General features: G+C 40.8%; 1 long non-coding RNA gene across 9 annotated transcripts in view; it reads right to left on the bottom strand.

Annotated features, from left to right (window-relative positions):
* Positions 1–27577, bottom strand: part of LOC103352282 (uncharacterized) — a 387286-nt gene that overhangs the window by 81974 nt on the left and 277735 nt on the right. For 3 of the 9 annotated variants that reach the window (XR_011382483.1, XR_011382481.1, XR_011382486.1), the window contains one exon: positions 7405–11469. The exons of the other annotated variants lie outside the window; for them this stretch is intronic. This is a non-coding gene — a long non-coding RNA (uncharacterized lncRNA). Of the gene's footprint in view, positions 1–7404; positions 11470–27577 lie in introns of those variants that run through there. 9 annotated transcript variants of the gene reach the window in all.

Below are 27577 nucleotides of genomic sequence, written 5' to 3' on the forward strand. Positions count from 1 at the left end.
TAACGAGCATAAATATAGAAAAAGTTATGTAAAGAACATCAGTAAGCTGTGGAATACTTTGACGAGGTCTAATACAAATGTAATTGGCATCCCCAAAAGAAGGAAAATAGAAAATCTCTTTCAAGAAATAATGGGCAAAAACTGTCCACATTTGATGAAAACTGTAAACTAATAAATCTCAAAAGTTCAATAAGCCACAGTGACAACAAATGAATAACAATGCATTAAAACATTATAATAACATTGCTCAAAATCATTGATAAAGTTAAAATGTTAAAAATAGGAAAGAAAGTCTTGGAGCCAGCTTTGTGATGCAGCAGGTTAAGTCACTGCATTGGAGCACTGGTTCTGGGCTCGGCTGCTCTGATACTGATCCAACTTCCTGCTAATGGTCCTTGGAAAGCAGCAGATGGGCCCCTGCCACCCCATGTGGGAGACCATGATAGAGTTCCAGGCTCCTGACTTCAGCTTTGGCTCAGCCCACACCATTGATTGCAGCCATTTGGGAAGTAAACCAGCAGATAGAAGATCGATCTCTCTCTCTCTCTCTCTCTCTCTCTCTCGATCTCTCTCTCTCTCTCTGCTTTTCAAATACTTTTTAAAGTCTTATTATATACAGTAAAATAAATATTTTTAAGGCAAAAGATAACCTATTTGAAACAATGCAAGTGAAAAGACTAGAAAGTAAAATCCTAAAGTACTGAAAGAAAAAAATCCATATAGAATTTTACATGCAGCAAAAGCCATTCTTTAAAAGGAAGGAAACACAAAAATTATTTTAGATATTCAACATCTGAAATTTATCACCAGCAAATCTACATTACAGAAAATGTTAAAAGAAGTCCTTCAGGCAGCAGGAACATGATACCAGATGGTAATATGGATCAGCATAAAAAAATACAGAAAAAGAAAAAGTGTAACAAAATGGATAAATATGTTGTAAGAGGTTTTAAAAATTATTAAAATGTCACTAAAAGAAAACTGCTTAAGCAAAAATAATAATATAGCATGGGTTTATAACGACTGTAGAATTAAAATGCATGAAAATAGCATAAAAGGGAGGATTATATAAACACAAGTATACTGTGGAAAAGTTCTATATACAACACATGACGTGGCATGAAACTGTTTCAAACATTCATGGAAAAGAAAGTTAAGAGATGATTTAAAAAACTTGAAATCTGTGCATAAAAGGTGGTCTTCAAAGAGTTCATTGAAAATGTATATTACAAAAAAAATGCATGGATACCAAACATCATATTCTTGAAATTGTATCTATGAAGAGAGCCAAATGGCAGAATGGGGAGGGAGCTTACTGCTCTAGTCTAGGGGGAAATAGTTTAAAAACAGTGGAGAGAGTGCAGTCTCAGGGAAGAGTTAGGGAGAAAACGGCAGAGGAAACTCTATGCAAATTAGAGGGATTCTGTGGATCTACGTGGAGGGTGTGGTTGTGCAACATCTCAGGACACCAGCAAGTGAGAGCCTCAGTACCAGCATGGGAGAGTGAGGTGAGACCAGACCGCAACAGCCCAAGCCACTGGTGATAAAGCTGTGGGAAGAGCCTGTCACAAGACCAGCTTGGAGGCCAGCACCGCGGCTCAATAGGCTAATCCTCCACCTAGCGGCACCGGCACACCGGGTTCTAGTCCCGGTCGGGGCGCCGGATTCTGTCCCAGTTGCCCCTCTTCCAGGCCAGCTCTCTGCTGTGGCCCAAGAGTGCAGTGGAGGATGGCCCAAGTGCTTAGTCCCTGCACCTGCATGGGAGACCAGGAGAAGCACCTGGCTCCTGCCTTCAGATCAGCGCGGTGCACCAGCCACAGTGCGCTGGCCGTGGCGGCCATTGGAGGGTGAACCAACGGCAAAAGGAAGACCTTTTTCTCTGTCTCTCTCTCTCACTGTCCACTCTGCCTGTAAAAAAAAAAAAAAAAAAAAAAAACCAGCTTGGAGCCCTATGGGGGACAGTATATCTGCCAACCTAGAAGAGCAAAAAAGGGGGCACATTTCTCTCTTCCCAACCATCCTGCACTGGTATCCTGTAACTAGCCAAGAGATGGCAGCACCATTTTGAACATATGTAACAGCTGCACCAGCTCATGTATACACGCCCAGCAATCAGCAGAGTGGGGACACTGAGTCTGGCCAGGAGACCTGACAGGGAGCTGGGAGTTTGAGACTGTGGGAAACTTGTGTGCTAGGACTCTGAAAACACTGTGGCTGCATGGGATGCTACAGGGTGTGGCTGGGACTTTGAGCACATTTCCACAAGCTCAGGGCTCCCTGATTCCCTGGTGAGTGTCATTGCTGCAGGATCCATGTTCACACTGAGGACTGCACAGATTCCTTGTATGGTTCTTGTGGCACTGCAGATTAATATTGTACCTACTGGGACTAGCGTCCAGGCACTGGTCTCCTTTGAGGAGAGGAGGTGAATAAGACTATATCAAAAGAGCAGAACAAACCTCCCCTCTGATAATAAAGAAAGAGAGAAAGAGCGAGAGAGGGAAAGAGAAAAAGAGAGAGAGGAAGGAAGGAAAGAAGGGAAGAAGGAATGAATGAAGGAAGGGCTGGCAGATTCACCACACCCAACCTGGGTGTCACTTTGGACACCCCCTTCACCCTGGAGCACTGAACAGAGCTCTGGCCACACCCACCACATGCTTCTGGGTATTCACAGAAAAAGCAGACACTCCACTAAGCCACACAGGCAGAATCCAAAGGTAAAAGCCATCAATGGAAAACAAAACAAAACAAAACAAAACAAAAAAGAAACCAGCAAGTATCTCCACAAATGCCAAATAATAAACGCAGCAATTCAACAAAAAAGAATAAGGAAGACAACATGATGCCCCCAAAATAACACAACATTTCAATACTAGATTGTAAAGATGAAAAAATTGAAGAATATCAGAAATAGAATTCAAAAAATTGATCATAGGATTACTTAGAAGTAATCAGAATCAAATGCATGAACTAATGAAATCCATATATGACACGAAAGAAAATTTCTCCCATGAAACTGAGATCTTAAAGAGAAGTCAAAATGAAATCTTGGCAATGAAGAGTTCAATAGAAAGGTATTAAGAATAATGTGGAAAGCCTTAGTAACAGATGTGGTGAAGCAGAAGAAAGAATATCCAAGTCAGAAGACAAATCACCAGCAATTTTACAGTCACACCAAGAAAAAAAAAAAAAAAACAAGAAGAAAACAGAAAGCTAAAAACCAGTGTTGGAAATCTATGGGATACTATCAAATGACCCAACATACGGATCTTAGGAGTTCCTGAAGGTGTGGAAAGAGATAGTGGATTAGAGGGACTTTTTAGTTAAATGATTATAGAAAACTTCCCTAATCTGGATAAAGAAAGAGGTGTCCAAGTACAGGAAGCACATAGAAGTCCTAGTAGACATGACCAGGAAAGATCTTCACCATGACACATTGTAGTCAAACTCTCCACAGTAAAACATAAAGAAAAGATTCTAAAATGTGCATGAGAAAAATGCCAGATTACTTTCAGAGAATCTCCAGCTGACTTCTCATCAGAAACCCTACAGGCTAGGAGACAATGGTGAGATATACTACAAATCTTAAAAGAAAAAAACGGTCAACCCTGAACACTGTACCCCACAAAGTTCTCATTTATAAACAAAGGTGAAATAAAGACCTTCCATGGCAAACAGAAATTGAAAGACTTTGTTACCACCCATCCATCCCTGCAAAAGATACTTAAGGATGTGCTACACACAGAAACACAGAAACATAGTCATCACTATGAAAGAAGGTAAAGGCAGAAATCTCCCAGTAAAAGTACAAAGGAAATCCAAAGTAAATAATAAGAATATTAATGGAAAAATGACAGGGCCAAGCCATTATTTATCAATAGCCATCTTGAATATAAGTGACCTCAACTTTCCAGTTAACAGATACAGACAAGCAGGATGGATTAAAAACAAAAACCATCTATACGCTGCCTACAAAAAACACATCTCACCAACAAACATACATGCGGACTGCAAGTGACAGGATGTAAAAAAATATTCCATACTAACAGAAACCAAAAAAGAGCTAGTTTAACCACCCTAATATCAGGCAAAATAGACTCTATCACAAAAACAGTTAAGAAACAAAGAAAGGCACTATGAAATGATTAAGGGGTCAATTCAACAGGAAGATGTGAATATAATAAATGTATATGAACCTAATTACAGGGCACCTGGCTATTCAAAATAAATGTTAATGGATCTAAAAGGAGACATAGACTCCCATACAATAGTAATGGGGACTTCAATACCCCACTTTCAGCAACGGAAACATCAACAAAACATAAAAGCAACAAGAAAACAACAGTTAATCGACAGTATAGACCAAATGGACCTAACAGATATCTATAGAACTTGTCTTCCTACAGTCGCAGAATACACATTCTTCACACCAGCATGGAACTTTATCAAGGATTGACCACATGCTAGGCCATAAAGCAAGTCTCAGCAAATTAAAAAAAAAATCAAAATCATACCATGCATCTTCTCAGACCAAATGGAATGAAGCTAGAAATCAACAATTCAGGCATCTCTAGAATATATGCAAACACATGGAGACTGAACAACATGTTCCTGAATGAACAGTAGGCTATAGAAGAAATCAAAAGACAAATCAAAAAACTTCTGGAAACAAAGAAGATGACAATAAAACATATCAAAACTTACGGGATACAACTTTCCTTCAGAGGAAAGTTTATAGCAATTGGTGCCTACATCAAGAAATTGGAAAGGCCCCAAATAAATGAGCTATCAATGCATCTCAAGGACCTAGAAAAACAACAGCAAACCAAACCTAAGACTTATAGGAGAAAAGAAATAATTAAAATTGGAGAATAAACAAAACTGAATCAAAAAATTACAAAGATCAGCAAAACAAAGAATTGATTTCTGAAAAAATAAACAAAATGACACACCATTGGTCCAATTAACAAAAAAAGGAGATGAAAAAGGAAATGTAACAACAGACATCAGAGAAAGAAAAAGAATCATCAATAGATATATGCCAATAAACTGGGAAACCTATAAGAAATAGATAGATTCCTGGCACATACAACCAACCTAAATTGAGCCATGAAGATACAGAAAACCTAAACAGACTAATAACCAAAACAGAAATTGAATCAGTAATAAAGACCCTCCTAACAAAGAAAAGTCCAGGACTGGATGACTTCACCGTTAAATTCTACCAGACATTTAAAGAACTGACTCCAATTCTTCTCAAGCTAATCAAAACAATTGGAAGAGAGGGAATCCTACCAAAGTCTTTCTATGACACCAGCATCACCTTAATTTCTAAACTTGAAAAAGATACAACAGAAAAATAAAACTACAGACCAATTTCCCTAATGAACATAGACTCAAAAATCCTCAACAAATACTAGCTACTGGAATCCAACAACACATCAGAAAAATCATTCACCTGTACCAACTGGGATTTATCCCTGGTATGCAGGAATGGTTCAAAATCAGCAAATCAATCAATATGATACATCACATTAACAAACTGAAAAATAAAACCCATATCATTATTCCAATAAATGTAGAGAAGGCATTTGATAAAATACAACACACTTTCATGATGAAAACTCTCATTAAATTGGGTATAAAAGTAACATTTTTCAACATAGTTAAGACAATTTATGACAAAAACAGCATCCTATTGGATGGGGAAAATTTGGAAATATTTCCACTGAGATCAGAACCAGACAAGGATGCCCACTCTTTTTTTTTTTCAAATTTTATTTAATAAATATAAATTTCCAAAGTACAACTTTTGGACTATAGTGGCTTTTTCCCCCAAAACCTCCCTCCCACCTGCAACCATCCCATCATTCATTAAGATGAATTTTCAATTAACTTCATATACAGAAGATCAACTTAGTATATACTAAGTAAAGATTTCAACAGTTTGCACTCACAAAGTATAAGGTACTGTTTGAGTAGTAGTTTTACCATTAATTTGCATAGTACAACACATTAAGGACAGAGATCCTATATGGGGAGTAGGTGCACAGTGACTCCTGTTGTTGATTTAACAATTGAGACTCTTTATTTATGACATCAGTAATCACCCTAGGCTCTTGTCATGAGCTGCCAAGGATATGGAAGCCTCTTGAGTTCACAAACTCCGATCTTATTTGATCAAGGCCATAGCCAAAGTGGAAGTTCTCTCCTCCCTTCAGAGAAAGGTCCCTCCTTCTTTGATGGCCTGTTCTTTCCACTGGGATCTCACTCACAGAGATCTTTCATTTAGGTCATTTTTTGCCACAGTGGCTTGGCTTTCCATGCCCGAGAGACTCTCATGGGCTTTTTATCCAGATCCGAATGCCTTAAGGGCTGATTCTGAGGCCAGAGTGCTATTTAGGACATCTGCCATTCTATGAGTCTGCTGTGTATCCTACTTCCCATGTTGGATCATTCTCTTTTTTAATTCTATCAGTTATTATTAGCAGACACTAGTCTTGTTTATGTGATCCCTTTGACACTTAAAGGGATGCCCACTCTTACCACTGTTGTTCAATATAGTCATGGAAGTTTTAGCCAGAGCCATCAGGCAAGAAAAAGAAATCAAGGGGACACAAATTGGGAAGGAAGAAGTCAAACAATGCTATTTGCAAATGACAGGATTCTGTATATATATATGGGATCCAAAAGACTCCATTAACAGACTGTTGGAACTCACAGAAGAGTTTGGTAAAGTGGCAGGATATAAAATCAACACACAAAAATCAATAGCCTTTGTATACACAGACATTGCCAGGGCTGAGAAAAAACTTCTTAGATAAATCCCATTCATAATATCTCCAAAAAGAATCAAATACCTTGGAATAAATTTAACCAAAGATGTCAAAGATCTCTATGATGAGAATTACAAAACACTAAAGAAAGAAATAGAAGAAGACACACAAAAAAATGGAAAAATCTTCCATGTTCATGGATTGTCAGAATAAATATCATCAAAATGTCCTTACTATCAAAAGTAATTTACAGATTCAATGCAATACCAATCAAAATACCAAGGACATTCTTCTCAGCTATAGAAAAAAATGATGCTGAAATTCATGTGGAAACACAAGAGACCCTGAATAGCTAAAGCAATCTTATACAACAAAGAGAGAGGCAGAGGCATCACAATACCAGATTTCAAGACATCCTATAGGGCAGTTATAATCAAAACAGCATGGTACTAGTACAAAAAATAGATGGATAGACCAATAGAACAGAATCAAAATGCCAGAAATCAAACCATACATCTACAACAAACTTACCATTGACAAAAGAGCCAAAATCAGTCCCTGGAACAAGGATAATCCCTTCAATAAATTGTGCTGGGAAAATAGGATTTTCACATGCAGAAGTATGAAGCAAGATCCCTACCTTATACTTTACACAAAAATGCACTCAATATGGATTAAAGATCAAAATCTACAACCCGATACCATCAAGTTTTTATAGAACATTGGAGAAACCCTGCTAGACATTAGCATAGGCAAAAAGTTCTTGGAAAAGACCCCAGAGGTACAGTCAATCAAAGCCAAAATTGACAAATGGGATTACATCAAATTCAGAAGCTTCAGTACTGCAAAAGAAACACTTGGTAAAGTGAAAAGGTAACTGACAGAATGGGACAAATTATTTACAACCTGTGCAACTGATAAAGGATCAATAACTAAAATATACAAAGAGATCAAGAAACTCAACAACCACAAAACAAACAATCCAGTTAAGGAATGGGCAAAGGACTTAAACAAGCAATTTTCAAAGGAAGAAATCCAAATAGCCAACAGACACACACAAAAAAATGCTCAGGATAACTAGCCATCAGGGAAATCAAAACCACAATGAGGTTTTACCTCACAACCATTAGAATGGCTTTCATACAGAAATCAACAAACAAATGCTGGCAAGGATGTGGGGAAAAAGGTACCCTAATCCACTGTTGGTAGGAATGTAAACAGGTACAGCCACTATGGAAGACAGTATGGAAATACCTCAGAAATTTGAATATAGACCTACCATATGATCCAGATATCCCACTCCTGGGAATTTACCCAAGGGAAATGAAATCAGCAAATGAAAGAGTTATCTATACCCCTATTATTGCAGCTCAATTTATAGTAGCTAAGATATGAAATCAACCCAAATGCCCAACACCTGAAGACTGGATAAAGAAATTATGGGAGGGGGCTGGCACTGTGGCAAAGTGAGTAAAGCTGAGTCCTGGCTGCCCCAGTTCAAAACAGCTCTCTGCTATAGCCTGGGTAAGCACTGGAAGATAGTCCAAGTGCTTGAGCCCCTTTGCCCATGTGGGAGACCTGGAAGAAGCTCATGGCTCCTGGCTTCAGACTGGAGCAGCTCCAGTCATTGCAGACATCTGGGGAGTGAACCAGTGGATGAAAGAACTCTCTCTCTCTCCTCTCTCTCTCTCTGTCTCTCTCTCTGCCTCTGCCTCTCTGTAATTGTATCTTTCAAATACATATATAAATCTTTTTTAATAAAAGGAAATTATGGGCCAGTACCATGGCTCAATAGGCTAATCCTCTACCTGCTGCGCTGGCACTCCGGGTTCTAGTGCCAGTTGGGGCGTCAGTTCTATCCCGGTTGCTCCTCTTCTAGTCCAGCTCTCTGCTGTGGCCCGGGAAGGCAGTGGAGGATGGCCCAAGTACTTGGGCCCTGCACCTGCATGGGAGACCAGGAGAAGCACCTGGCTCCTGGCTTCTCATCGGCGCAGTGTACTGGCCATAGCAGCCATTTCGGGGGTGAACCAACAGAAGGAAGACTTTCTCTCTGTCTATCTCTCTCACTGTCTAACTCTGCCTGTCAAAAAAAAAAAAAAAAAAAGCTAGAGATGCTACATTAATATCAGACAAAAAGAGTTCATAGCAAATAGTGTTAATAAAGATTAAAAATGACCATTTTCTAATGATGACAAGCTAAATTTATTAACAGGACATAATAATTCTAAATATTTATGTAGCTAAAAATAGTTTCAAAACTCATGCAGCAATATCTGATAAAAAAAAAACTACAAGGAGAAATAGACACACCTATTAGAGACTTAATTAAATATCCCGCTCTTAAGAATTGATAATACAGGAGCCAGTTGTGGTATGGTGGGTTAAGCCACTGCTAGCATTGTTGGCATCCCATATCAGACTGCCAGTTGCAGTCCTAGCTACTTGACTTATGACAGTTTTCTGCTAGTGCCCCTTGGAAGGCAATGAAAGATGGCCCAAATGCTTGGGCCTCTGCCACCCATGTGTGAGATGTGGGACACTCAGATGGAATTCCTGGTTCCTGGCTCCTGGCTTCAGCCTGGCCCAGCCCTGACTGTTGCAGTCATCTGGGATGTGAACCAATGGACAACATCTCTCTCTCTCTCTCTCTCTCTCTCTCTCTTTCTATCTCTCTCTCTCTCTTCCTCTGTGTGTGTGTGTGTGTGTGTGTGAGAGAGAGACTCCCCACCTTGCTCTCTGTTGCCTGTGCCCTCCAAATAAATAATAAATCTTTTTGATTTAATAAAATAATTGAACAAAATCAAAACAGATATAAAAGATCTAAATAATTTATATCTAATAAAATAGAGAAATAAAAAATCAAAATCCTCCAAATTGAAAAGGATGAATGAGTAGGACATGTACCCTATTCATCTACACCAAAAATCTGATGCAATTTATAAAAGCTAAAGTTGAGGGGCCGGCGCTGTGGCACAGCAGATTGAACTGCCGCCTGCAGTGCCAGCATCCTACATGGGCACCAGTTCGAGACCCAGCTGTTCCACTTTCGATCCAGCCCTCTGCTATGGCCTGGGAGGGCAGTAGAGGAGGCCCGGGTCTTTGGGTCCCTGCACCCACGTGGGAGGCCTGGAGGAAGCTCCTGGCTCTTGGCTTCGGATCAGCGCAGCTCTGGCCATTGTGGCCAATTGGGGAGTGAACCAGCAGATGGAAGACTGTTTCTCTGTTTCTGTTTCTCTGCCTCTCCTCTCGCTGGGTAACTCTGACTTTCAAATAAATAAATAAATCTTTAAAAAAAGCTAAAATTGAGTTTATCAGGGTTGCTGAGTGTGAGATCAGTATATAACCATCAAGTTTATTTCTACAGACTAGAGATTATCAAAAAAATCAAATTAAAAGTACAATGCTTCAAAAATAGAAAATACTTACAGTATGACAAATGATGTGAAAGAACTGTTCAGTGGAAAATGTTAAACATTGCTAAGGGAAATTAAAGAAAATTAAATAACTGGAGAAAGATATTATGTTCAGAGATCAGAAAAGGTAATATTGTTGGGACATCAATTCTCCCTGAATTAATTAAGTCAATGGAATCTTAATCAAACTACTAGAAGATTTTTTAAATAAAACTGATCAATTTAATCCAAAATTCAAAGAACCTAGCAAAGTCGAACCAAATCTGAAAAAGAAGAAAATAGTTGGAGAAATAATACTACCTGATTTCAAGACTTAGTATACGGCTGCACAACGATGAGTGCATGTTATGGAGGTGAAGACACTCAGATCAATGAAACAGAGCATTGTCTAGAAATAGAGCCACACATATACACAGAGCAGACTTTACATAACTTGGGCAAAAGCAATTCAGAGAAGAGGAGAGTCTTGATAATGGGTGGTGATGAAACTATGGGGTACCCACTCATTAAAAAGCAAATTTCAATACCCATCTGGCAACATGGAGCAAGAGAGAGAGAGAGAGAGACAGAATAAGAAACATCCCGCAAACACACATGAATCACAGACCAATGCACAAGGTGAGCTATAAAACTTCTAGAAGGAAGCATGGGAGAAAATCTTTGTGACTTCAGTTTACGAGAATATTTTTTGCTAAAACACCAAAAGTTTTCTCCAGAAGTAAACTGTATGGAAAAGAGTTAATACAGCAAAAGTGAGACCACTGTCCTTAGAGAGGTCTGCTTATAAGGTTAGTTATATTCATCATAATTATATTAATCACTAATAGTATCTACCATGTACTTATTTACTGTCCATGTCTGTTGAAATGTTTATTCAAATATTTTTCACGTTAAAATTGTTTTTAATGAATATTGAATTTTTCATATATTTTTAGATAATAGATTTTTTAAAAGATAAAAGACCTTTTAAAAAAATCACTTATAGGCTTTGCAAATTTTTTGAGTCTCTGACTTGCCTTTAACAGAAAAATGTAGAAGTTTTTAAGTTCTGATGAAGTTCAATGTATCAATTTTTTCTTGTTTCAGAAGTCCCCAAGACCATGTCTGGATTTGGAGGTTATCCATCCATGTGGGAGACCAGGAGAAAGTTCCTGGCTTCTGGCTTCTTCCTGGCTCAGCCCCAGCTGTTGAAGGCATTTGGAGAGTGTACTAGTAGATAGACGATCTCTGTCACTCTTCTCTCTCCGTCTCTCTGTCTCTGTCTCTCTCTCTTGCTCTGCCTTTCAAATAAATAGAAATAGGTAAACATTAAAAAAAAAATAGTAGGGGATGCAAGAGAAAACCTTCTGAATGATTATCTTGATTAAGATTGTTTCACAGATGTAGAGATATGTCAAAACTTAAACTGTGCACTTTAAATACATGCAGTTCAGGGGCCAGCGTTGTGGCATACAGTAAGTAAAGCCATTGCCTGCAATACCAGTATTCCATATGGGTACTAGTTGGAGTCTCAGTTGCTTCCACTTCCAGTTCCCTGCTAATGCACTTGGGAAAAGCAGTGGAACATGGCCTAGGTGCTTGGGCCCCTGGACACACATGGAAGACCGGTGAAGCTCCTAGCTCCTGGCTTCCATCTGGTCCAGCACTGGTTGTTGCAGTGATGGGGGAATGAACCAGCAGATGGGAGATGTCTGTCTCTCTCTCCTTTCTCTCTCTCTCTCTCTCTCTCTAACTCTGCCTTTCAAATAAATAAATCTTTAAAAATAATTAAATAAATGTGGTTTATTGTACATTATACCTCCCTAGGGCTACTTTTAAAAAGCACAAACACACATGCAATACAATTACATTGCCCATATAGCAATTACAATTTCACTACAAAATTAATTCAGTATCCATCACAGATATAACAATCTCATAATCAAATATAAGTTTTAGAAGCTGTTTTCTCCAGTTTAACTCTTGAGCTGGTGGCTAAGACACTGGTTAAGATGTCTGCACTGCACTCAGTTCCCCATTCCGAGTTTGCAGCCATTTCAGATACTAGAAGGCAGCAGGTGATGGCTCAAGTCGTTGGCTATATGCCACCCACGTGGGAGACCTGGACTGAGTTCCTGTCTCCAAGCTCCAGCCCTGGTCCAGCCCCAGCTGGTTCAGGCATTTGGGGACTGAATCAGCAGATAAGAGTGCACTCTCTCTCTCTTTCACTCTCTCACGTATTTTTTGAAAAGGTGATGTTGTCATCTTCTGCACAGTATATCTCTGCAACTATAACAATAATTACATTGGAGATACCAAAGTCCAAATTTGAGGTCCTTCCTGAAGCCAAAAAAGATTTCCTACTTAAATGAATTTCCTACCCAGACACATAATCCCACCCACACATGCTGAGTGTGGGAAAATCTCCTGTGCTTAAGTCTCCTCCCCCTCATCTCTTTCCTTTGCTGCAAAGCCCCCTCAAGGCCCACTCAAAAGGCACCCTCTTATTGAATTTCTACTCATCGTAGATCCACATGAGACACAGGGAGGGATTCTAGACCAACTTCTGTTTGAAATATGAACAACAAAAAGTAGCAAACTGACCAGCGATAAAAACAATGAAAAATAAAAGCAAGGTTTAAAGTGCCAAGCTCTCTCAGGTAATATTTAGTGCCGTAACTGAAGCCTTCCATGATATCTCCTGGGCTGCTAACCATGGGAAAGTCATAGAAGAGGGTAATAAAATTCCATGGTGGGTGAGGGAGGATCAGGGGGACTTCCACAGCAGTGAGCATAAAGAAAAAGCGACAGTGAGAAGATATAATAGGAAAATAATGAGACTGCCTTATCTTGCCTTTCCAAGGAGATTCTTGGAGCACCACTGTCACTAACGTTTTCTGCAATAAAATAGCACTCTCTTTCCTTCAGAAAACACATCCACAATCTGAAATGAAAAATCTTTCAAGCATGTGGTTGTACTATGGAGGGTGACCCGCTGGGAGATGGAAGAGCTGGCAATTTCTGGAGTCCTGAAGCTTAATTTTTGCTTCAGGCTGTCCCTCTCTTAAAAGGAATCTTAAAGGAAATAAACAGGAGTTGGCTCTTACATTCCCAAAAGAGACGTTTTTCATGAACTCCTAACTTACAGAAAAGTTACATGTTTTCCGTTATTACTATACCAAACTTTTTCAAAGCTTGTTTCACTGACCTTGTAAAAATATGAATTTACTTTCTCTCCTTTCTTCCTTCCAAGTTTGTCTCTTTTACTAAGCGCATTCCTCTCCAGCCAAGAAATTTCATTCAGGGAGGAAAGCCCTACCACAACCACAAGGTTTACAAAGGCATTCCCCTTCTTCTCAAAGAAACCAAAGACTGAATGAAGTGCCCTTACATATGGGACAAAGACTCAGTGCTGAGGAAATCAGGTTCTACCTTGTTCACCACCTTGGATCCCCCTCATCATTGCGCCCCCATCTTGCACCCCTGTGGCTGCATCTCTGTCAGTATCTTCTTGACGACTCAGTCCCTCAAGCACTGACTTAGCCTTGCTCGTGCTGTCCTCCTACAAGGGTATAAGGTCCCTCATTTTCAAAGATTCCTGCTGCACAGCACAAACACTGAACCTACGGAGAACTCTTCTGTGCTCTACTGTACAGTTGCACTTGAGACAGAATCCACTGTGAGCCTAGCCGTATGTACTGCTTTGAATTCCCTGCAAGTTCCTTAGCCTATGTTCATGTTTCTTTGACTGTCTCTTTCCCTTGGGAATCCTTGGCTGTCTCATTGGACCTATTCCCAGGTTCTGCAGTTGGTTTGTTCTGGATGGTCGCCCATGAGATATCAGTTCTGATTCCACATCCTAGCCCCTCAAAATGTACCTCCAACCTACTGCAGCCAACCAGGTTATCTACAGCTGGGCCGAGAGGTGCTTGTGAAGACTCAGAGACACCCAACTTTTCCAGTTTTCTTTTACATAATGCAAGTACTCCCAAGATTTGAAATATATTTTCTTCTAATTTTTTTCAAAAACACCACCAAAGGAGACTCTGTAGGGACCTCTGCTCTGTTCTGGCCCTACTTGATCACTCTTTCCTCTGGAAATTCACTTTGCCTTTGACTCTCTGATCATAAATAGAAATCTGTGTGATTGTCTTCTGATTCTAGCTACCTCACAGACTCTGTAGAATCAATGTGTTCATCACAATCATTTGAAACATGAATTGTTTAAAAGTATTACCACCCTAGTGAAGATTCCAGATATGTTGCCCAAGATTAAAGAGGCAATTTTGCAGTCAAGAGAAGTTCCTTGAGTTTGTCCAATACTGGTAGTTGTTAAAAATCCTGCTCTAGGCCGGTGCCGCGGCTCACTAGGCTAATCCTCCGCCTTGCGGCGCCAGCACACCGGGTTTTAGTCCCAGTCAGGGTGCCAGATTCTGTCCCGGTTGCCCATCTTCCAGGCCAGCTCTCTGCTGTGGCCAGGGAGTGAAGTGGAGGATGGCCCAAGTACTTGGGCCCTGCACCCCATGGGAGACCAGGATAAGTACCTGGCTCCTGCCATCGGATCAGCGCGGTGCGCCGGCCGGGGCAGCCATTGGAGGGTGAACCAAAGGCAAAAGGAAGTTCTTTCTCTCTGTCTCTCTCTCTCTCACTGTCCACTCTGCCTGTCAAAAAAAAAAAAAAAAAATCCTGCTCTAAACTATTTTTCCTAATATACTTTATATTTATCAGGAAGAGATGGTTTTATTTCTTTTTTGACCAGCAAATTAATATAGAAAAAACTAGTCCCAATACCTGTAAGTATAGTTATGTTAACATAACTAAGTCCTGTGTGACAAATAGGTTAGGGTCCCTGGGACATGTGAATCTTTCAGTCCATCTTCCTTGTTTAAGACCTCTGAGAGAAACATGCCCAGCGACTGATACAGGCACATTTGATATTTGCAAGGGCCATAATAAGCCAGGCTGCTCACTGCCAAAACTGAAGAATCCCACAGCATCTAGAAAGGTTTCTTTCCATATATTTCCCCTGAAAAACCCATAGCTGAGTCCCAGGAGTCCCTACTACAATGGAGGAAACACAAATAAACCAACAAAAAGTAAAGACTCAATGAATATTCAGAGATTTTGCTGTACATCTCAGTAAACTGGCCTCAGGCCTTTCTCAGAAAAAGGAGTACACTTTAATTACTTATTTTAGAAAGGAGATAATTCAGAATCAAGCATCAAAGATACAAAGTCAGATGGCCAGGCTTTCTCTCAGAGAAGAGCATCCTAATGCCCACCTCAAGAGACCACACAGATTTTGAAAGCTCTACTACAGGATTGAAGCCTAATATTAAGGGACTTCAAAAAGCTCATGGAAGTAAATGGAATTTAAAATATGCGTTTATTTTGGTACAAAAATAACTTTTGAAATCCATGCATTATTTTTTCATAATCACATTTTTCACGTACTATGAATAACTTTTCTTTGCATCAAAAAATTGCACCAGATTAAACTCAGACTTCTAATTCCATTTTTTCATCATCAATGTTTTAAGTACTCTGTACAATGTCCTAGAACCTGACTAATCCAGAAAAGCAGCCTGTAAGGGTGAGATGAGGTGGGCAATGATAACTGTGAGCTTCTCTTGATCAACAGTGTGCCTTATTTCATTTCCATTTATCCCTATCCATGACCAGTGGAAACCCAACAGCTATACCACCTGAGATATTGTTGCCATGCCAATTGACTCTGTTTCTCTTCATCTCATCACCAGTAAGTGAACAAACACCTATATTCTTAGCACTCTTCTACTTCTGTTGAGATGACCAGATATAGAATTGTGTCTCTGCCCCCAAATAATATGTGTCCTATTTACTTTCCTTTTTGCTAGTAGACACTCAATCATCTGCTCAAATCACATTTGCCAAAAAGTTTGGTTGATCAGGAGCCATCATGTTGCATGTATGACTGAAAACTTGGATAAAGGCAAGAGGCATAAGAATTCTATGCAAAGTTTATGCTTCAGTTGCATTACGGATTCTTTTTTCCACATGCAAACCCTTAAGCACTTTAAAAGAATAAAAAATGTTGAAAGCCTATATATTTTTAAATTCATGGTAGATCAAAATGAAAAATTGTCTTCTTGCTGAAATACATTGTAAATGAGCAACATTTCTCCAAGTCACAGGTGGGAATGGCACCTACTGAAGGCCATTCAGAGACAAGGAACACCCCAGCGCCCTAGGAAGGGTCACAGCCATGTCTGCTGCTAAGCCCCAATAATCTTCAGCTGACCAACGCAGTTATATGAATGTTCATGCCAATCCTACAGTGCCTGACACAGGGGTGAGAAACTACTCATGGGCAAGTTCTGGCATGGTGCCATTATCTTGATCCAGAGATCAATGGCCTCGTGAACACTCTGGGTGACTCCACACAGGCCAAGCTATGCAGCCACACTTTCCTCCTGTGCCTCCTCTTGGAAGGCAAGATGTTCCCTAAACTGTGGATGACTCACCCCATGCTACTCTCCCTCTCCCTCGTTCTCTTCAGCCATGCTGGACTTCTTGTAGTTCCTCAAAGACCGCAGGACCTTCTTTAACCACACATTGCTCTCTGTGTGGCTCATCCTGCTTTTCCACAAACACAACACTTCCTAGAGGATACCTTCTCTGGGTCCCCAGACCACCATAGATCCTGCTGTCACAGGTCCCCAAGGCACAGATCTTCTCAACTGGGTAATTTCCATTCAGTAGCTGACCTTTTCCACCAGACGATATGGCCCATAAAAGGCAGGGCCCATGCCTATGTTTATTATCTCTTTATTCAAGGCTCCAAGTGCAGGGCAAAATCATATTTTTAAATGAATAAGTGACAAAAAGCAGCCAAGAAAATACAGACCAATGGAAAATACACATGAAATGGGGAAGGGGTGAGAACTTGTTTTCAATTTCTGAAGACCTGCAGCACAGCTGGATAAAAGCCTGTTCATTCTCAAGTTAGAAATAGAACATTCTATCAGTTTTAAATGACTCTCCAATCTGATCATCTCTGTGTAATTTCTACCTTGGTATCTAGCTAGGGTCTGCCAGGTAGATTTAAATGCAGAAATGTTTGCTATAATGGAAAGAGCAGTGAATGTAAAATAAAAATAAAAATAAATCAGCTTTCATCTCTAGCAGTGTGACCTTGAGAAAGCCATCTGACCCTTCTGAATCCAGTTACTGATCTACAAAAGGATAATAATGGTTCTTGAGGTGGCATATATGAAAGAATTTTCCAAATTACAGAAAGCTGGGCCACACATTACAAATGGTTCTCATGTTGAAATTATATCAGAATTTCAAATGGAAAAGTCCACAGTTTGAGGATGGGGGAGCCCAAAGAAGTTCCTTCTATGACTCTGTGACCCGATGGGCAAATGGCAAGGCCAGATACAGGGAACACACAGCCTAGGGACTCCCAGCAATTGGCCCTGCAGATGGTGCCACCCCTGCTGCCCATGGGAAGGCAGGATGCTGACTGCACTTAATCAGATTCCATTCCAGATTATCCCATGATAAAAAATGTTTTCCTATACTCCTATATTCAGGGAGCTGAATTGGCTGTGACCTTCGAGAGTGTAGGGAAGCTGCTGAAGCATAAGCATAAGCTGCAGGAATCCACTTATGAATGGGGATGGCTGCACACTCTGGTTTCAACCCCTGCCCTCTGAGAGGTGAAGCTGACACACCTATCACGGGAAGACCCAAGAAGGTGCAGCCAAGAGTTTGGGATTTAAGTGAAAGGGGGCAGTGGACCACGGACAGAGAACCTTCAACTGCTTGCTCGCCTGAGCTTATTCTCCAGAGGATTCTCCGGGAAAGCTTATCAGGCAGCACTGTCCTCAGAGGAGGGCTGGATCATCACAAGGAAGGCTGCGAGCGCCCAGGCTGGGTGCGAGTTTTGAACACGCAATGCATGGGGATGAGATCAATGTTGCCTGAGCAACAAGGCTCCCCTGACTCCCCCTTTTCTGCATCCTTAACTCTTTAACTCTTGCTATAAAAGAACTGGCAAACGGCTTCTCGGAGAAGCAGTTTCTGTAGGTAACTAAATTTTCCCACTGCCTCCCTGTCGCAAGTCAATAAAGCTTTCCTCCGAGCAACTCTTACTTGAGGCTGATTATCTGGCGACAAGCCAAGCAAATGGACCCCTTGTGTCCACTAACAAAGACAGTGCTACAGTAGCAGAAATGACCCAGCCTTAATATAATAAAGACATTTTACTATCAACAGGAGCCCTGATAGCAGGATCTCACCCCAGGCCAAGCCAGAGCAGTAGAATGAGGAGCTCAAGAATCAATATCTGGCCAGCTTATTTACTTTGAATACATCACTCATTATCCTCTCTGAGAGTCTGCAGTGGTCACAGACCCAGGAAAAGATAACCATAAGCATAATTTGAAGGAGTTCCAACCTGGCACAAGGGAGAAAGCCTTGGGGGAGAGTCCAGACAGAGCTAGTAGCTGTGGCCTGGGAAGGCTGGCTCCCATCTAGGACTGTAAGTGACTAGCAGGCCACTTTCATGGTGGGAGCAAAGTCTGGGGCACAATGAGTCACTGGCCCCCCGAGTTGACTTTCTATTGGTAACAACTCCTCCAGGAACTCTACATAGAAAAGGAACTGGAGTGACAGTCCAGAGGCCTCGACTTTGACCTGTTGAGCCAAGACAAGTGTGGATTTCCCTCATTAGTGTCCTGGGGTAGGGTGCGTCTACACAACGCTTCCTGTATTTCTTGCCTCCCTAATGGAATCAGCCTGTGAAGAAACACAAAGCTCATCTGCTAGTGCCTCTGCCTCTAAAGAGATCAGTGTTTAAGTCAGACCCTAATAATGCAGCTGTTACCAAGTGCACACACGGAAGGCAAATGGTCCATACTCACACAAGCATGAGCCCCCAGGCACCCTAGAGAAATGCACCTCCCCTCACCACCACTCCCTACCCCCCCGCGTTCCTCACCCTTGTCTGTGTATTTGCTTAGTGGAAGAAGCTGTTAGCTCTCAGAGTAAATCCTCTAATGATCATGGGAACTAAAATGTCAGTTTAGAAAAATGGAAATTTTGTACGGGGAGCTCCTCTGGGGTTCCCCCAGTGCTTTGCATATGCTTTCAGAAGAGGGGGCCCTCTTTATTGACATTCTGCAGAGACTCCAGCAACATCCAGCCAGGGCCCCCAGCTTCCTGCAAATCCTGCTAATGAATCCCTAGGCAAAAGAGACCAAAGTTACATGATACTCCCAAAGCAGGCTACAGTCCAAAACATCCACTCTCTCTTTAGATATAGAAATAAATCAAAGTACCCCCTGGTGCCATGCACAGTTGTTATTTTTCTCATTGCCTGGGAGAATTCATTCTCCTGAATTAGGTGACTAGAGCTTTGGGATTTTTGTAAAAAGCCCCTTCTGCCTAGCTGTGCTTCTACAGATGGAACGAGATAGCCCATCCTAAAGGGGGTAGGTTTTGTTCTGAACTGCACACAAAGGCCTGTTTTGCTAAGAAAGCTCTGAGCCCCTTGTAAAATTTGAATCACAAGCAATGACAGAAGGTTGTGGCTAAGAAAGGGCTGCCCACCTGAGCACTCTTAACTTCCTCATCCCTATTAAATTGACATACGTTAGTAATAAAGCATGTTGACCTCTCCTCTGGCTTTGAGAGTCTCTGTGTCATTTATCCTCCCTCTATTTCTGATAGTCTCCGAATTGGTCCCACACTTGAAGTTGCACTCACACATCAAAAACAAACAACTACAAAAATTCAACCCAAAAAGAGCCACAGAATACACATTTCCTCAAGCTCACATGTGACATCCTCCAGGACAGATCATATATTAAGTCACGAGTCTTAACAAATTCAAGGAGATTAAAATCATTAGGAGGATTTGCAGAAAGCTATCTTTTCTTTTCTTTCTTTCTTTTTTTTTTTTTTTTTTTTGACAGGCAGAGTGGACAGTGAGAGAGAGAGAGACAGAGAGAAAGGTCTTCCTTTTCTGTTGGCTCACCCCACAATGGCCGCTGCGGCCGGCGCGCTGTGGCCAGCGTGCTGCGCTGATCCAAAGCCAGGAGCCAGGTGCCTCTCCTGGTCTCCCATGGGGTGCAGGGCCCAAGCACTTGGGCCATCCTCCACTGCACTCCCGGGCCACAGCAGAGAGCTGGCCTGGAAGAGGGGCAACCGGGACAGAATCCGGCACCCCGACTGGGACTAGAACCCGGTGCGCTGGCACCGCAGGTGGAGGATTAGCCTATTGAACCGTGGCGCTGGCACTATCTTTTCTTAAAGGAATCACACGCAGAAAGAAAATTTTAAAATTCACAAATTGTATATGAAATTTGTATGTGGAATTCTATACAATCTTAAAAAATAAGACAAACCTGTCACATGCTATAGCATAGAAAAACCTTGTCGTTGTGCTGAGTGAAGTAAGCCAGTCATGAAAAAAAAATACTGAAATACTATGAAATGGGCAAATTTATGAGTGGAGGTGACCAGGGGCTTGAGGGAGGGGTGAGCAAGGAGTAGCTCTTAGAAAGACATAATTTCTGTGATATAAGTAGAAAACGTTCTAGGGACCTACAGCACAGTTTGCAGATGGCCAACCACACCGCACTGCACACTTAGATATTTGGGAGTAGGGGGCAGGCTTTGGCCCAGTGATTAAGATACTGCTTGGGATGCCTGCATCCCATATTGGAATGTCTGGATTTGGGCTTCCAGTTTCAGCTTCCTGCTAATGCTCACCCCTAGGATGCAACAGGTGATGGCTTAGGTAGTTGGGTCCTTGTCACCCATGTAGGAAACCTGTATTGAATTCAGGAATCTTGGCATCAGCCTGGCCCGGCTTCAGCTGTTGCAGGTGCTGGCACTGGGGAAGTGAACCAGCAGATGGGACCTCTCTGTCTCCCTCTCTGCCTGTCAAACATTTCTTTAAATTTAAGAGTACATTTCATGTTAGGCATTTTTACCTCCCCCTCCCTTTTTGTGAAATAATAGGAGACACAGAAGGCAAGTGTTTTAATGGGTTCACTCTGGCATCCAGTGAGAAGCACAGGACTCCTAGCGATCAGGCTGAATTACCTGAACAGCATTTGGATAGCAACAACTGCCCTTGTTTTCCCAGCCCCTCTCAACCAAAATGTTTAGTTCCTCAAATCATAGGCTTGGTCCCAACCAGCATCTGAGACGTTTGCAATCAAGCCTGCAGTATCTCAGCACCTCACAGTCTCCGGGGATTGGCATTCCTGCCTGGAGTTCTGTGTCTTTAATGTCAGGAGCAAGATCAGGACACCTCTTTTCCACTCAGGTTGGTCAGCCTCTCCTACACTATTCCCTGATTAATCCTCCAGTGATCGGATGTTAAAAGATACACTTGGATTTCTGATTTCAAAATTGCTGGCTCAAGATACACTGGAGACTCCCCTGCCTTATACCAAATGAACAGAAATTAATGGAAAATTAGTTAATTATAATGTAGCCATGCAAAACATAAACAATCAAAAATGAGCCAAGAGAAATTTGGGGTAGATAAGAAACTGAAGAATATTAGAGAAAGAAAATGTTGACTGAACTGAAGAGAAGAGGAAAATCACAGCTCAGCTGGACAGGTGGGACACAGAGGAAAGTTGGGGCACAAAAGTGGGAGCTGGGGCAGGCATTCACCGAGCATGATGACTGAGACACTGCTCTGGCCCCTCACTCCAGCTTCCTGCTAATGCAGACCCGGGAGGCAGCAGTAATAGGGCAAGAAATTGGGTCCCCGCCACCATGTGGGAAACCTGGATGGAGTTCTGGGTTCCCAGCTTCAGTCTTCATGGTTGTGGGCACTCAGAGAGTGAACCGGTGAATAAGATTCCTCTCTCATTCCATCGGTCTCTCTACCTCTCTCAGATTAAAAAATGTGAGCAGTGCTGAGAGTATCCTTTGTCCAGGGGTGGGGACCAGTGAACAGACAGATGCATCATGGGAGGTTGGAGCACTGTCAGGTAGGGTGCAACACTGGCATCTTCTTCCCCTCCCTCTGTTCTCTGCAGTGGGTCCTGGGTGGAGAGGCCCTTATTTAAAAAAAAAAAAATATTTTTTTGACAGGCAGAGTTACAGAGATCTTCCATCCTCTGGTTCACTCCCTAAATGGCTGCAACACCCAGAGCTGGGCCAATCTGAAGCCAGAAGCCAGAGGCTTCTTCTGGGTCTCCCACATGGATGCAGGGGCCCAAGTACTTGGGCCATCTTCTACTGCTTTCCCAGGCCACAAGCATAGAGCTGGATCAGAAGAGGAGCAGCCAGGACAGGAACTGGCACCCATATCAGTTGCTGGGACCACAGGCAGAGGCATAGCCTACTACACCACAGCGCCGGCTCTGGGGCCCAGATTTGAGGGTTGAAGGCAGATAGGCACACAGGAGCCTGGAGATTTGAGGACATCTGAGGAGCATCAGGGAAGAGATATATTCAGAAGAGGGGCCCAATAATATGCTTAAATTCCTGTTACTTAAACACACTAGTGCCCTTTCAATTTAAAGACTTGTGATTTTTGTTCTTCTGATTTCCAGTATTCTTCTCTTTCTTTATGATTTATCTACTATGCTCAATCTCTCTTTCATTTTTTTTCTTTTCTTTCTCATTGTGCTGCATTCTGAGACAAGTTTCCTGCCTATTCTAGCTCATTCATTAGCCATAATGTTCAATCTGCTCTTCTGCCCACCATAATGATTTTTCTTTGTGATCTGAATTTGATTTTAATTCCCAATGATGGTCTTTTCTACATAAATTCCTGTTATATTTCTACTCATAAAAAGGTGGATTTGGTGTAATCGAATGTGCATGTGGCATATAGCAGACATTCAGTTCTGAATCATGCTTTCTTTTAACCCACACTGAACCTCATCCATCAGTATTCGTCAAAAATATGTGTTTTAGTGTCTGGATAATATTCCTTTTACAGGTGGCACAATAAGTATTTAACCATTTCTCCAATATTGGACATTTAGTTTGCCTACACATCTCATTATTACAGTTAACTAAGCAATGAGCATGCCAACATTAAATTACATGTTCATGTCTCCATAACATTCTTAGGAAATGACCCTGGAAGAGAAATTCCTGTGTTGAGGCAGATCCTAACACATTTGTTTCCAGAAATGATATTATCAATTTACACTATAAGTAGGTACTTTTGTAACTGTCCAATTCCTCTTACCCCTGTCAACACCATTACATAGTTTTAATATTTTCAGACATGAGAGGTGAAAATATTTCCTGAGTTTAATATATATTTTTCATTACCAGAGAGGTTGAACCTTTTCCACATAGTTCTTAGCTATGTGTATTTCATCTCTGACCATGTTTCCATTTCACTATACTTGAAAGCTATTTCTGTTACAAGATTTTTTTTTTTTTACTGAGTATATCAGACCTTTTTCATAGTTTTAACAAAATAAATCCCAAACTTTTCAGGGTAGTCCCTTTATCAGTGATTTCTGATAAATAGAAAATATTTTTAACATCATTGTTTGATTATTCACTTACACTGGCTTTCATGTTTTTAAGTTTATTCCTACAATAATTCTCCTGGGGCCGGCGCTGTGGCTCACTTGGTTAATCCTCTGCCTGCGGCGCCGGCATCCCATATGGGTGCTGGGTTCTAGTCCCGGTTGCCCCTCTTCCAGTCCAGGTCTCTGCTGTGGCCCAGGAGTGCAGTGGAGGATGGCCCAAGTGCCTGGGCCCTGCACCCCATGGGAGACCAGGAGAAGCACCTGGCTCCTGCCTTCGGATCAGCGCGGTGCGCGGGCCGCAGTGCGCCAGCTGCGGCGGCCAATGGAGGGTGAACCAACGGAAAAAGGAAGACCTTTCTCTCTGCTTCTCTCTCTCACTGTCCACTCTGCCTGTCAAAAAAAAAAAAAAAAAGATTAAAAAACCAAACAACTCAGATACAGCTAAATCAGGACTGCAGGGTGGATGGCTTATGATTTCTCACTGAAATTCTCACCACAGCGCCCCTTCTGAGGACATTCCCACTCGTGGTAGCCACTGCTCTGATCTGATGCTGCTTCAGGATGACACTGTGAAATCCATGTTTCATCTCCTGTTACAATGCTTTGAAGAAATGCTTCAGAATCTTGATCCAACTTGTTTAAAGTCTCCATCCAATGTTCTGTTCTTGTCTGCAACTGCTCTGAGCGCAGCAGTTCTGGCATCCGTCAAGCTGCAGTTGCTCCACTTGAATTTGTCCACCAGCCTTGTGTAAGCTGAGCCACTTGAGATGTCTATGGTGCTGGCTGTTGTTTCCGCGATCAATCATCAGTCCTCTTCAAACGGGGCTGGATGCTCTGCTGCTGCAGCTTTTGTCTTCAACATCAGCCCTTCCCTTCTTAAAACAAGCTGTCCATTAGTGAACTTCTGGTTTCCTCGAGGAAGTGTCCCCATAAGCTTTGTGTTAGTCATCAATGATTTCACCTTTCTTCCTCCCAAGCTTCACCATCAACTGAATATTTGTTCCTGCTTCAGTTTTAGCAGAATTCATGCTGCTCTGATAGGGGCTCTTTGAAACTGGTATCTTATCCTTCTTAGTGCCCCAAAAGAGATATTGTTTAGACATTATTATAACAAGTTAGTATGGGCTTGCTTTGGTAAACAAAATGAATTTGAAGTATATGTATTGTTTTTTCATAATATGTATTTCCATGAAAATATATTTTCCATATTTTCTCATGTAAGAGCCCCTTCTGTCGTTTCCTGTTGATTTATGAGTCTCCATTCATCATTTCTTTTAATATTTTAAATTGTAGCATTTAGGGTAACAAATTTTGATTATGACTTTAACTAAATTGTATAATTTGACATTTTTAAATGGTAGTGCGTGGAGGGAATTGATCCATTTATGTTTGTCCTGGTGACTGATGCTACAATCATGTTTTCATAATCTTGTTTCACGCTACAAGCTGTCTACATTTTCTTGCTATTTACATCATGCTTCATCTTGTTTTACTGACCTTTGCTTTTATAGCCTAGAGTGTTTGGTAGGTGGAAATCATGTTTTTAATTTTTTAATAGTCTTAATTTTCTAAATACATAACTAAACTTTAATTGATAATAAAGAACAGATCATAACTTCCAAATTCTTGTGTCATAACAAGAATTTCTGCACACACATGTCTCCCTTTATTCTACCAGTCTATTTCCAGTCACTTGTCATTTCCTCTGGAATGATGTAAGAGGCTGATATGCAGCCAGCAGGCTCCCACACATCTGTTCTGACCATTTCAGCTTCTATGACTTTTTGACTATAAATTTCACTGCTGTAGATCTGTAGTATGCGATTATTATATTTAGGATAAAAACCTTTGCTACATAATAGTTGGGCTTTCATAATGCATATCTGCAATCATGCATTCAAAAATCTCTCCATATACCTACAGCCTACATTTCAAAAAATTGGATTATACCTATACATTTCTTGATTGTTTTAGGACAGTTTAATAACAGTTGTCTAGCTTTTAAGATAAAAGACAATATCTTATTGTTGCCTTTTGACATGAGAAACAACTTGGCAAGGAGTTCTTTTCTTTTTTGTGGTTAAGATGAGAAGTATTTGAGAAGACAAGTGTTTAAGACAAAAATAAATCTGATTACCGTTTGCTTTGTGAAACTGATTTATTTGCCCATTATGTGTGTCTTCTTTCTCCTTAAAATGAAAGCCTCAACAGAATCTGACTACTAGTTGGCCTCTTTCATTATTTTATTCACCACTCAATAAGTTCACTCGAATTAGAGTCAGACTCTTTTTTAGTTCAAGGACAAACATTTTCTATATTACCTTTGGTAATTGTTTCTATTCATAGAATCTAACTTTATTGCTTTGAAACAACAAAAAGCTTTGGTTGTATCTCTAATACCTGTCTCCCACATCTGTCATTCTCTTTCTTTTTGTCTTTTCTTCTTCAGCATGGGAAAGATTTTTTTTTTGAGCTTATAATTAATATTACTGAACTTGTTTTGCACTATGTCAATTCAGCCCTCTAAGAATTACATATCTATTTTTCCACTCTTGGCATTGGGTTGTCTTGAACTTTTTTTTTTATTTAACAAAGCTTCCTTTACATTAATGCTTTAATATCAGCCTCTTATTGCATTACAATTTCTTATATCTCTAAAACAGAACAATCTCTTGAAACCTTTTTAAAAAGACATTATTTACATTTAGATTTTAATTATTTATTTAAAAGGCAGTTATAGAGAGAGGCAGGAACAGACATAGACAAAGATCTTCCATCTGCAGGTTCACTTCTCAAATGCCCACAACAGCTGGGGCTGGGCCAGGCTAAAGCCAGAAGACAGAAACTCAACCTGGACCTCTGGCTTGTATGGCATGGATCCTAGTCCTTGAGCCATCAACACTTCCCAGAATGCACAGTAGCTGGAAGCTGAAACCACAAGTAAAGCCAGGACTTAAACACAGACACTCTAGTATGGGATGCAATCATCCCAACAGTGTCTAACTCCTATGCCAAATGCCCACCCCCTTTTGAAACTTTTTGAGGACATCAATATATATTTTCAATAATTCTTTATTGAAAAAAGAAACATCATTTATAGAGACCTTACTTTCCTTTGACTCCATAGGATCATACTCTTTTTCCATTATAATATAGTTCTAGAGAGTGTGTAATTGACTTTTTAAAACTTTTTAAAAGTATCATTCACATTTAGTAAAACTCACCCATTTTCCATTTTCAGGAGGATGAATTTTGGTCATTGTAGCCATACAAGTATCTTTACAATGACCAAAACACAGAACATTTGCACCATCCTTAAATGTTTTCTTCAGCTCAACAACCATTGACCCAGGAAACCACTAATCTGATTATTTGCACCACAGAATGGGAACATAAATCCAGAAAATGATCTACAATGGTTGTCTCTTGGTCCATGGCTTTTCAGTTTTTAGTTTATTCTTTCAAAATATAAATTTAATTTTAATAAATACAACATTATTTTTTCAACTCATGCTTTTTGTGAGCTTTTGAAAAAGTCTTAACCTATCTCAAAATCACAAAGATATTCTCTTATTGTTTTAGAAGTTCTAGAGTTTTAGGAATATGCTAGCAAGATGGCAGCTGAATAAGATGCTAGGGTGAATTTCTCACCACAGAGAGACCATTTGAATAACTATTTACACACAAGGTTGGCTTCACAAGCGCTAAGGAACCCAGATGAGAAGACTGCAGAGCCTGATTTTAACAATAAGAAAAGATATATTGAAGAAAGCAGGAAGAAAAGAATTCCTCATGTCTCTCCTTCCCTGAGAGAAAGCGAGAGCAAGAGCGAGAGACTTTTCCACCCACTGGTCCACTCCCCAAATGTCTGCAACAGCCAGGGCTAGGTCAAGCCAAA

This window comes from Oryctolagus cuniculus, chromosome 15, assembly GCF_964237555.1.
Source record: "Oryctolagus cuniculus chromosome 15, mOryCun1.1, whole genome shotgun sequence".
Lineage (NCBI taxonomy): Eukaryota > Metazoa > Chordata > Mammalia > Lagomorpha > Leporidae > Oryctolagus > Oryctolagus cuniculus.